Genomic DNA, 10,566 nt, shown 5'->3' on the forward strand with positions numbered 1-10,566 from the left:
ATTAGACGGTGTGTGCCTCAATCAGAATTCCAGTCCATTTTAGAGGCCTGCCACTCATCTGAGAGTGGAGGACATTTTGGCCCTTAAAGAATTGCTAGAAAAATCTTGGACTGTGGATTCTTGTGGCCTACTCTTTTTAGAGACGCTACTGAATTTTGTAGATCTTGCTTTCCATGCCAAAAATTTGGTAATATATCCATGAGGGATGAGATGCCTCAACAAATTATGCTTTTCTGTGAAGTTTTTGATGTTTGGGGCATTGACTTCATGTGTCCATTTCCAAATTCTAATGGTTACTTTTATATATTGTTAGCTGTGGATTACGTTTCCAAATGGGTGGAAGCAATTCCTACCCGCACTGATGATGCTAACACTGTTGTTTCCTTTATTAGAAACCACATTATTTGTCGCTTTGGATCCCCACGAGCAATCGTGAGCGATCAAGGCACCCATTTTTGTAACAGGAGACTAACAGGATTAATGAAGAAGCATGGGATAATTCATAAAGTTGTAACAGCCTACCATCCTCAGACTAATGGGCAAGCCGAGGTGTCAAACAGAGAGATAAAGCGTATCTTGTAGAAGATAGTCAAACCTCATAGGAGAGACTGGAGCACCAGGCTCCAAGATGCACTTTAGGCATACAGAACAGCATAGAAGACACCCATTGGGATGAGTCCTTTCCGCTTAGTTTATGGAAAAGCCTATCATCTCCCAGTTGAAGTAGAGCACAAAGCCTTTTGGGCAGTAAAAGAGTACAACATGGGATTTGAAACAGCCAGAGCTGAAAGGAAATTGCAACTTCAAGAATTAGAAAGCCTTCACCTGGAAGCTTATGAGAACTCAAGGTTGTACAAGGAAAAGATGAAGGCTGTACATGATCAGCACATCAAGAGGAAAGAGTTCCAACCTGGGGACTTAGTCCTCCTTTACAAATCTAGACTGAGGCTCATGCCAGGCAAGTTGAGATCAAGATGTGAAAGTCCATACAGAGTAGAGAAGGCCGACCCGTACGGAGTTTTTCACCTAAGTCATCCTTCAAGCTCTGAACTCATCAAAGTTAATGGACATCGTTTAAAGCTGTACCATGGCGAGAAGTTGAAGAAAAACAAGGAGCTCGAGATCTTCTTCTTGGAAGATCCACACATAGCCGAAGACTGAGCTAATGGAGCGTCCAACTTACGGACGTTAAAGCAAAGTGCTAGGTGGGAGACAACCCACCATGGTATGATCGTTCTTTTCTTTATTCTTAGTTTTCTTTTTCAATAACTCTTTTCCTTATTCGCACATTTAACTTGCATCTACATTTGCATATTTTTATTTTAAAAAAAAAAATTCACGCGACGCGACCGTATCAATGACGCGTCCACGTCTCAGGTGGCTCAGAAAGAATAAGAGAGCGAACAGAGAGTCACGCAGGAGCGTGGCTGGAGGTGTGCCTTTGGCACAAATCAGCCCACGCGTCCGCGTCGCTGACGCGTCCGTGTCATGTGGGAACATTGGCCTCCCACGCGACCACATCACCCACGCGGCCGCGTAACTTGAAAATCGACGTGAAAAGGGTGCATAGCTAAAAGTTATGCTGGAGTGGTGCTGGACTAGCGCTAGACGCACAGCCCTTACCACGCGAACGCGTGCCCCACGCATCCGTGTCATTTCCCAATATTGGCCACTCACGCGATCGCATGACCCACGCGATCGCGTTACCCAAAATTTGGCAAAATTAAGATTTCGAACAGAGAGTTGTGCGAGTGCGAGGCTGCCCTCGCGCCAGTAGCATAAACTGTGTCACGCGACCGCGTGACCGACACGACCGCGTCAATCCAAATAAGCGCAATTCGCGCGAACGTGTCACCCACGCGTCCGCGTCGCTTGCGCCGCACAGCTTACCCTAAATTGCCAAAATATCTTATCTTTCTTTTCCCCAAATCCTATTTTCTCTTTTTCTTCCTTATTTCTTCATTCTTCCTTCTTCCTTCTTTCTCATTTTCTACTTTCTCACCACCATTAACAAGGTTTTTCTTTTCCTCTACCTTCCTTACTTTTCCATTATCTTTCTTATTTTTATGTTTTCTTCTTTTCTTTTCTTTTTACTTTCATTATCCATATTTTCTTTTTCTTTCTTTTTTTCTTTTCATTAGTGTTAGAAATTTAATTGAGTCATTATTTCTCATTATATGCTTGTGGATTGTTGCAAAATTGTTTGGCAATTATATATTACTTTTTAAAGGGTTGCTTGCATGTTCAAATTATTATTTTCAATAGTTTATTCATCATGCATGCTACGTGTTTGTGAAAAAGCCCATATGGCATTATGCATTTTCTACATTATTCTATTCTACTATTCAATGCTTACTTTTCATAAATTTCCTTTACTATTTTATTAATTTAATTTAATTATCAATACAAACATGATGGTTAGTTTGTTACGAGTGATAACATATTTAACAAATTAAATGCTTGATCTATGCTACTCATGCCTTTGCCTGCATGCCAATAAATATCTTGCATTTAATTGTCATCAAATGCACTTTCTATATTTCCATTGGTGAACTTTTCACATGTAGTCATGACCATGTGTTAACGACATCCTCTTTACCGTGCATTGATTATCACTTATACCATCCTCTTTCTTGCTCTGTCCCTTTGAATTCATGTTACTTTCTTTTTCTCTTTTCAGGATGGCCACCAAGAAAGAAAAAGAGAAAGCTACTCCCAAACCACCAGCAAGAAGAGGAACAAAAAGAGCATTAGTGGCAGAACCTTCTTCAACTGCAGTCAAACCCTCAACAAAAAGAATTAAGAGGATTATAAAGGTTAATGAAAAAGAGAAAGCCTTCCCAGCAAAGGACACTGCGCGATTTCCCAATCGCTACTGTGAGCAGATATTCCCTATCCTGGCAGAACAGAGCTACAACAACGAATACCTTCTTATCCTCCCACCCAATATTGCTACCTTTGTTGAGCCACAAATTGAACGAAGACAATGGGATTTCCTCCAAAGACAGCCAAGGCAGGTTAATCTTTCTTGGGTAGTTGAGTTCTACTCTAGTTTCCACCTGCCAACTCTGCAGTCTGTCTACGTACGTCAGAAGCAAGTCCCCGTTACAGAAGAGGTCATTCAACAAGCTCTAGATCTTCCCCCTGCTCCAGAAGAATTGGACGCCTTTTAAGAAGCCACACTCAAGCGCCAGATGTACCAATTTGATTGGGACGCCGTTCTCAGAGTTATCGCACTACCTGGCAGCAGATGGATCTACGGATACCATCGTTCCCGCCCTAAGGGAATATCGGCTTCAACACTTACCTTGGAGGCTCGCGTATGGGCACAGATCATGTCCCATTACGTCTTTTTGAGCACTCACGAGTCCTCCTTCACTACAGACATGGCCGTTCTACTATGGTGCATCCTTACAGACCAGCCTCTGAACCTATCAAGACACATCCGGAATGCCATGGGACACATACAGATTGCAGGCAACTTACCTTTTCCCGCCTTGGCCTCAGATCTCGTCTCAGTAACCGGAGTCTCCTACAGAGCTGGGGACACCAAAGCCATGCTTCCACGGGATGATCAATACGTCTCTAACGGGAAATATATTAGACTCCCAGCAGCCACTACTAGCCAGCCTACAGAGCCGGCTGAGGACATCCCTCCATCAGCACCACAAGCACCTACAACAAACAAACTGCTCCATCAGATACTTGAAAAGTTGGATCGGTAGGAACAGAAAGCTAAGATGAGAGAGCGCCGTAACAAGCGCCGATTCACATACCTTAAGGAGCTGATTATGGAAAAATTCAAGGACTCATACACCCTGGACTCCACGTCCTTTACCAGCACAGGGAGCCATGACGGTCCCGCCTGTGGAGATACTGCTACCAGTCCACCCTTGTTCCTGACAGATGGCACCGAGGACGGTGCAAAGCCTTAAGTGTGGGGAGGTCGGTCAGTACTTGACTTCCGAAGGTAATTTCTCTTCCCTAACACCAATAAATTAGGATATTTAGTTAGTTTTTTTTTTTGTAGAATAGGATAAATTGCATAGTAATAGATTAGTTGCATGCATGTTCTACTTAATTGAAAAGACAATAAGTTTCTTCTAAGACCCTATCTTTAGAACAAAATTTCACTAATTTTAATCAAAACTTTTATGTTAAAATTGCTTGAAGTTGTATTTGTAACATGATTTTTGAGCTAAAGAACACACAACCTGTGAGATTTGAGCCCAAATGCATGGTTACATTATTTAACCATAATTATTTTATTCTTGTGTGTTTACTTCTCTATGATTGTAATCTACATTTTGTTTCATCCTATATGTCCAATGTTTAATATATTTATATGTTTGCATATGATTGAGGCCATTACTTGTTTAAACTCACTTATCCAAATTAAGCCTACCCTTTCAATTACCTTTGTTAGCCACTTTGAGCCTTTAAATTCTATTTGTTCTGTATTTTACCACATTACTAGCCTTAAGCGAAAAAATAATTTTATACCCCAATTGAATCTTTGGTTAGCTTAAGATAGAATTGTGTGTGTTAATTAAGTATGGAAAATTGTGGGAACAAAAGATAATAAGGGAATGTGTCATGATAATACAATGAGAATTTCGGTACCTACTCATGTGAAACTATAAGGATTAAAAATCTATGTGTATTGATTAGCTATGTTTATTTTTAGTTTATGTTGAAAAAAAAATTCAAAAATATTCAATAGATAATTCAGGGGACAAAAATTACCCCAATGCTAAGTTAAGAATTCAAAGATCAATGCATGTATGATAAAATTAAAATAAAAAGTTGATACATGAGTATGGAATGTGAAAGAGAAATTTTGGGTAGCTGGGTGTGAATTTGAAGTTATATAGAATATATATATGTTGGGTTGAAGCTTGGGTTAATTAAAGATTCAATTTATAAGCTTACTTAGCCATATATGTATCCTTACCCTTACCTTGGCCCCATTACAACCTTGAAAAGACCTCATGATTTTTGTATTAATATATTAAATGTTGTTGATTGGTTAGGTGAAGAACAAAAATTAGAAAGTATGATTAGAGAAGGATAGAGTGATTGCCCTATACACTAGAGAGATTAGAGTGTACATACATCATCAGTGAGGGTTCAATGCTTAAATTCTATGTTCCCTACTTTCATGAGCTACCTCCTTGCATTTTTATCTGTTCTTACTATATAAGAATTGAATTAGTGGAGTTTGATTTGTAATTGTCTCGAAGAACCTATTTGCTTTTGATCAAGTAGACAAGAATCATATAGTTGCATTCATATACATAGGTTGCATTGCATTACATGAGTTTTACATGTTCCTACTCATTTATTTTATCTCCTTCAACTAAGCATGAGGACATACTAATGTTTAAGTGTGGGGAGGTTAGTAAACCACTATTTTATGGTTTATATTGTGCTTAATTGCATGGTTTTATCAATTCTTTACCCACTTATTCATATGATTGGCATGCATTTATATTTCCTTCCTAAAATTATTACATGATTGAATATTTGCTTCCTAAAGACTTTTAATTATGTATTTTAACTCTCCTTCATTCCATTAGATGTCGTGATCTGTGTGTTAAGTGTTTCAGGCTTTATAGAGCATGAATGACTTGGAGATTGGAAAGGAAGCTTGCAAAAATGGAAGGAACACAAGAAATTGAGGAGATGACCAGCGAGAAGTGACGCAGACGCATGGCTCACGCGACCGCGTGACATAGAGGAAATCGCAGTGACGAGGATGCATGGCTCACGCGACCGCGCGGATTGGAACTGCACAAGTGACGCGGAGGCGTGGACGACGTGCACGCATGGCAAGGCAAAACGCCGAATGACGCGTCCGCATGAATGACGCGATCGCGTGACATGCGCGATCTGCAGAATTTGCTGGGGGCGATTTTGGGCCCTGTTTTGACCCAATTTTCGGCTAAAAAAAGCAGACTAGAGCCAAGGAACATGCAAAAACGAAAACAACAATTCATTACAGACAATTCTCAGTTTTAGATCTAGTTTTACTCCTCCTCTAGGTTTTCTCTCTACACATTCATAGTTCTTAGGATTTTATTTTTATTGCTTTTCGCATTGGGATATTGAGAAGAGTTATTACCTCAGCAAGACTTCGTCATTCTAGTTTGTTTTCTTTACCTGTCTCTTACTCTTCCATGTCGTTTGTTTATTTAGAATTATTATTGAATTATTTTTAGAGTTTATTAATACAAGAACTATTTTTATTTTTAATTGATCCCTTTGATTATTGTTTATCATGTCTTTCTATATTTCCCTTTCTTATGTTATGAATTCTACATTCACAATAAGCGAGTAGTTCCATAACTTGGATGTGAGTTGATTGAAAGGAAGACCTTGAGTTGGAATGTTTAAAAGAAAAATTGTAATTGGGTTTATTGTTGGTTTGCCCTCTAGTCACTGACACCAATCCTTTTCAATTGAACGGATTGGAACTTGTGAATAGAAATAGCTTTCCAACTTGTTTGACTTTCCCTTACCTAGTAAGGGATAACTAAACAGAACAACCCTCAATTATCAATTAATCTTGAGAGTACTCCAACAAGAATAGGGCTTCCAACTAATCTACTCCCAGCCAAGGCTTTTATTTAAAATTACACAAATTCTCTAATTTAATTTCCTGTTGTTCAACTCAAACTATTTTTTTGAAAACATCTGATTAATAAAATAGCACACCTTTCTGCAGCTCGTTGGGAGACGACTTGGGACTCATACTCCCAGTATTTTAATTTAAATTTTGTGACAACCCTTCTAAATTGATAAGCAGATTTCTGGTTGGTTAAGAACTGTACTTACAACGTATCTCTTATAATAAATTCTTAACTCGCCAATTTCCACCGCGTCAATGCCCATCTAGGATTATGCTTCATTAAAACCTTACTAAAGAAAAATCCAATGGAAAAAAATTTTAGTGAAGGAAAAAGAGTACAAAATCTCACTACAAGAAAAAGCGTATTTATCGACGCAAAAAATCGACGGCTACCTCTCCCGTCGATAAATTTCGACGGCTTGCTGTCGATATTTCTAAAAAGTAAAATTTAAAAATAAAATAATAAAATCGACGGTCTGGTCGTCGATTTTTTTATGCTGTATTAACCCTGTTTAAACTATCGTCACATCGTCGACGAACTAGGAAGATGAAAATACTTTTATTTTAAAATCGACGACCATGTCGTCTATTTTTATATTTAAAATATCGACAACAGTTCCGTCGATAAATTGGAACAGTCTAAATTGCTTCCCAAAATCAAATAAATAGTGTGGATTTAATATATAAAATAGACGTAAAAAATGTTTTTTTTTTCAAATTAAAATCGACAACTCTACGTCGATTTTCATTGCTAAAAAAAAAAACAATCCCGCGCCCACTTCCCGCGCCCATATTCAGAAGCACAATTTTGGGTCAAAGGGAGCAACACACAGCGACCCACCAATTCAAAAGTAGTAGCACTCAATTACTCTCTCCCTCTCTAGCGATCCCGCAGCCGAGTTGAACAAAGCCTCTATATTCTTTTCTGCATTCCTCACCACCCTCACTCTCCGCTGCCGCCGTCACGGTTGCGCCGCTGTCACTCCGTTTGCTCACGTCGCCGCGTGCTCTGTTGCTGCCGTGCCGCTGTTGCTCCCCACTGTCGCTCCTCTTGCTCGCGCCGCGGCCGCTCCTTCTCTCTGTTGCTGCCGTCGCTCCTCCTATTTTGGTCCTTTTCTAGCTCTCTTTCAATCAAGCTCACAAGAACCAGGTATCGTTTTCTGATTGTTACTGAACTCTTTCCAAAGCTAACTTCAGTTTCATTTAGAAATTCCCTATTTCAGGTGTAAACTTGACCTAATTGTAATATCCTGTTCTCTAAATTTGAAGAGAATATATAATATATGTTGCGAAATCAATAATTTAGGTTAGCTCAAGAGAGACCATAGCTTTTGCATCTCCTGAAGCATTGAGTCCTTTACAATTGAGCCTGAAGTAAGGAGAATCAAAAGACTCAAATCTCATTCGTCACACAAAATCTAGGACGAATATCAAGTTTAGCTCTTCTCTAATCCTACTTCCTAGTTTCAATAGGATTTTTTTATATATATACTTGCTGCTTTGGTACAAGAAACAAGAAAATTGGAGTTCAAAAGGTAAGTGAATTGCAGTTCCAATTAAGGATCCAGCTTTCAGATTGAAGAAAATTTGAATACTTTTTACTGTTGTATCTTAGTTCTTGAATATAGTTTTTTTTTTGTCTTGCTGTGCAGTGAATGTAGCAGTGCTAGTTGTTCCAATAGTTAGTTCAGTGGTTGCTTTGGTGGTTGGAATTGTTATTGGAATTTATATCTGAAAACACAGATACATTCAAAAGAAAAGAAGAGGTAAGTGACTTATTAGTACTTCACTGTACTTACTTAGGAGACAATTATGTTTAAGAATGTTTACTCACTCGATCATCATTCTGACTTCAAGGTTCATATGATGCACGTTTTGCATTTTCATAGGCTTGTATAGATATATAAATATATAATATAATATAAAGTCTCTTTGTATACTTCACTCGAAGTTGTACTTTAGTAGCAAATTTGTTTGATGGGTTATTGTAGTTGAAATTTCTATTTTGCCTTATTTGAGAGAGATCGTTTTTACTTATTATTAGTTGTCCATGCATCATGGTCCCCTTTTGAAATATTTGTCTTCGGGTACTGTATACTCTTTATGTGTTTAATTAATATAATGATCATAACATAAGCTAATTCATGTGTCGTAATTAATCCTTGTTAAGAAATTATGAAAGTCCCATTTAAATATGGGTTAGGCATCCCCTGCTAATTCTTGATTATTAACTACAATAATAAACAAGTAAAAAGTATTTTAAGGCAAAAAGAAATGAGTATAGCATAGGTAAATACTAAGGGAAACTCATGTATTATAGTTATCTATAATTTATGAAGTTTAGATCCTTGGAAGGTCCTCTTCCATCAAAGCTCTTTAGCATTCCTCAAATTCAGCAAGTGTAAGTTCTTAAGATCCTTATTTTGAATCTACCTTTATTATGTTATATAAAAATTGATGTTATTTGCATTGCAGGAAATTGAGGAACAATGCATTGAACAATACATTAGACTTAGGTGACAACATTTGTCCATTGCAGCTTGTTGATCTTCAAGACGACTAGATTTCCTTAGTAATATTCCGTTCGCAATACAAAAACACATTGATGTAATTATCTAGTTAGAAAACATTTGCATGGTTTAGGAAGTTGATTAACAATTATAAATGTTTAATCTCTTGAATTTCAGTCTTATAGGAAATCCAGTGTGCAGTGTTCTCTCAAACACAAACTACTGCCAACTTCAGCAGCAGCCTAAGCAACCTTACTCGACAAGTTTGGCGAATTACTTGATAAGCTTATTTTAAATTCAAAGCAGCTTTAGTCAGAAGGGTAACTTTCATTACAAAACATGTTTATAACTTAATCATAAAGGGTTGGATCATTGGCAGTATGTATGGAGTCTTATACTATAGGCTTAACCTTAAAAGGATTAGTCCTTTCTGTGGGAAGTGGATGAAGAATAAATAGTACAATAAATAGTAAAAGGTTGAATGAATCTGATTAATATAAAAAATTATAAACTTTTACAGGTTGCATTTAGGACCAAGGTATTCCATCCCAAAATAAACAGTAATGGCAATATTTGCCTAGATATACTGAAAGAACAATGGAGTCCTGCTTTTACTATATCCAAGATAATGCATTCATGGACATATTTTTCTTCTTCTGTTTCATGATATGATATGTTGTATAAATGCTTATTGTTAAAGCTAATGATTTTATGCAGGTGCTGTTGTCAATATGTTCATTGCTAACAGGTCCTGCTGTCAATATGGTGTAAAAATTGTAGAATAATTACCCAAATTAGTCCTCGAAGATTTTAGAATCGGACATTTTAGTCCCCAAGAAAAATTAATACACAGATCAATCCTCAAGGTTTTACTCCGGCAGACAAATAAGTCCCAGTTCATTTTTCGGCAAAGTAATTACCCAGATCAGTCTCCAAAGATTCTAAAAATGAACATTTTAGTCCCCAAGAAAAACTAATGTACAAATCAATCCCCAACGTTTCTCTCTGTTAGACATAATAGTCCTCCGTCAAAAAATAAAATAAAATAAAATTATTATTATTATTAATTACACAATAATATTGTACTATATTTTTTGTATTTTTTGGACAAAAATAATGATAAATATATATATATATATATATATTCACTCAATAATAATAATAATAATAATAATAATAATAATAAAATTATTAGAGATTATTTTATAAGAAATTCAAAATTAAAACTATTTGATATTTTTGTATTTAATATAATCAAAAGATGTCCTATGTAAAAAAAATATATATGTTTGTATTAAAAAATATGTATTAAAAAATATTTTAATTTGGATTTATATTAAATACATATTTTTTTAATGCAAACATATTTTTTAAAATAGTACATCTTTTGATTATATTAAATACAAAAATATCAAATGATTTTAA

The 10,566-nt window shown here is 36.7% G+C and overlaps 1 long non-coding RNA gene across 6 annotated transcripts in view; it reads left to right on the top strand.

Moving 5' to 3' along the window:
- The window catches only part of LOC107608118, a 4,472-nt gene continuing 1,324 nt past the window's right edge, over window positions 7,419–10,566 (top strand). The window contains exons 1-3 of one of the 6 annotated variants that reach the window (XR_002351296.1): window positions 7,419–9,238; window positions 9,319–9,461; window positions 9,859–9,906. This is a non-coding gene — a long non-coding RNA (uncharacterized LOC107608118). Of the gene's footprint in view, window positions 9,239–9,318; window positions 9,907–10,566 lie in introns of all 6 variants that reach the window. The other 5 variants (XR_002351299.1, XR_002351297.1, XR_002351298.1 and 2 more) reach the window with 5 other exon arrangements.

This window comes from Arachis ipaensis, chromosome B07 (assembly GCF_000816755.2).
Source record: "Arachis ipaensis cultivar K30076 chromosome B07, Araip1.1, whole genome shotgun sequence".
In the NCBI taxonomy this organism is placed as follows: domain Eukaryota; kingdom Viridiplantae; phylum Streptophyta; class Magnoliopsida; order Fabales; family Fabaceae; genus Arachis; species Arachis ipaensis.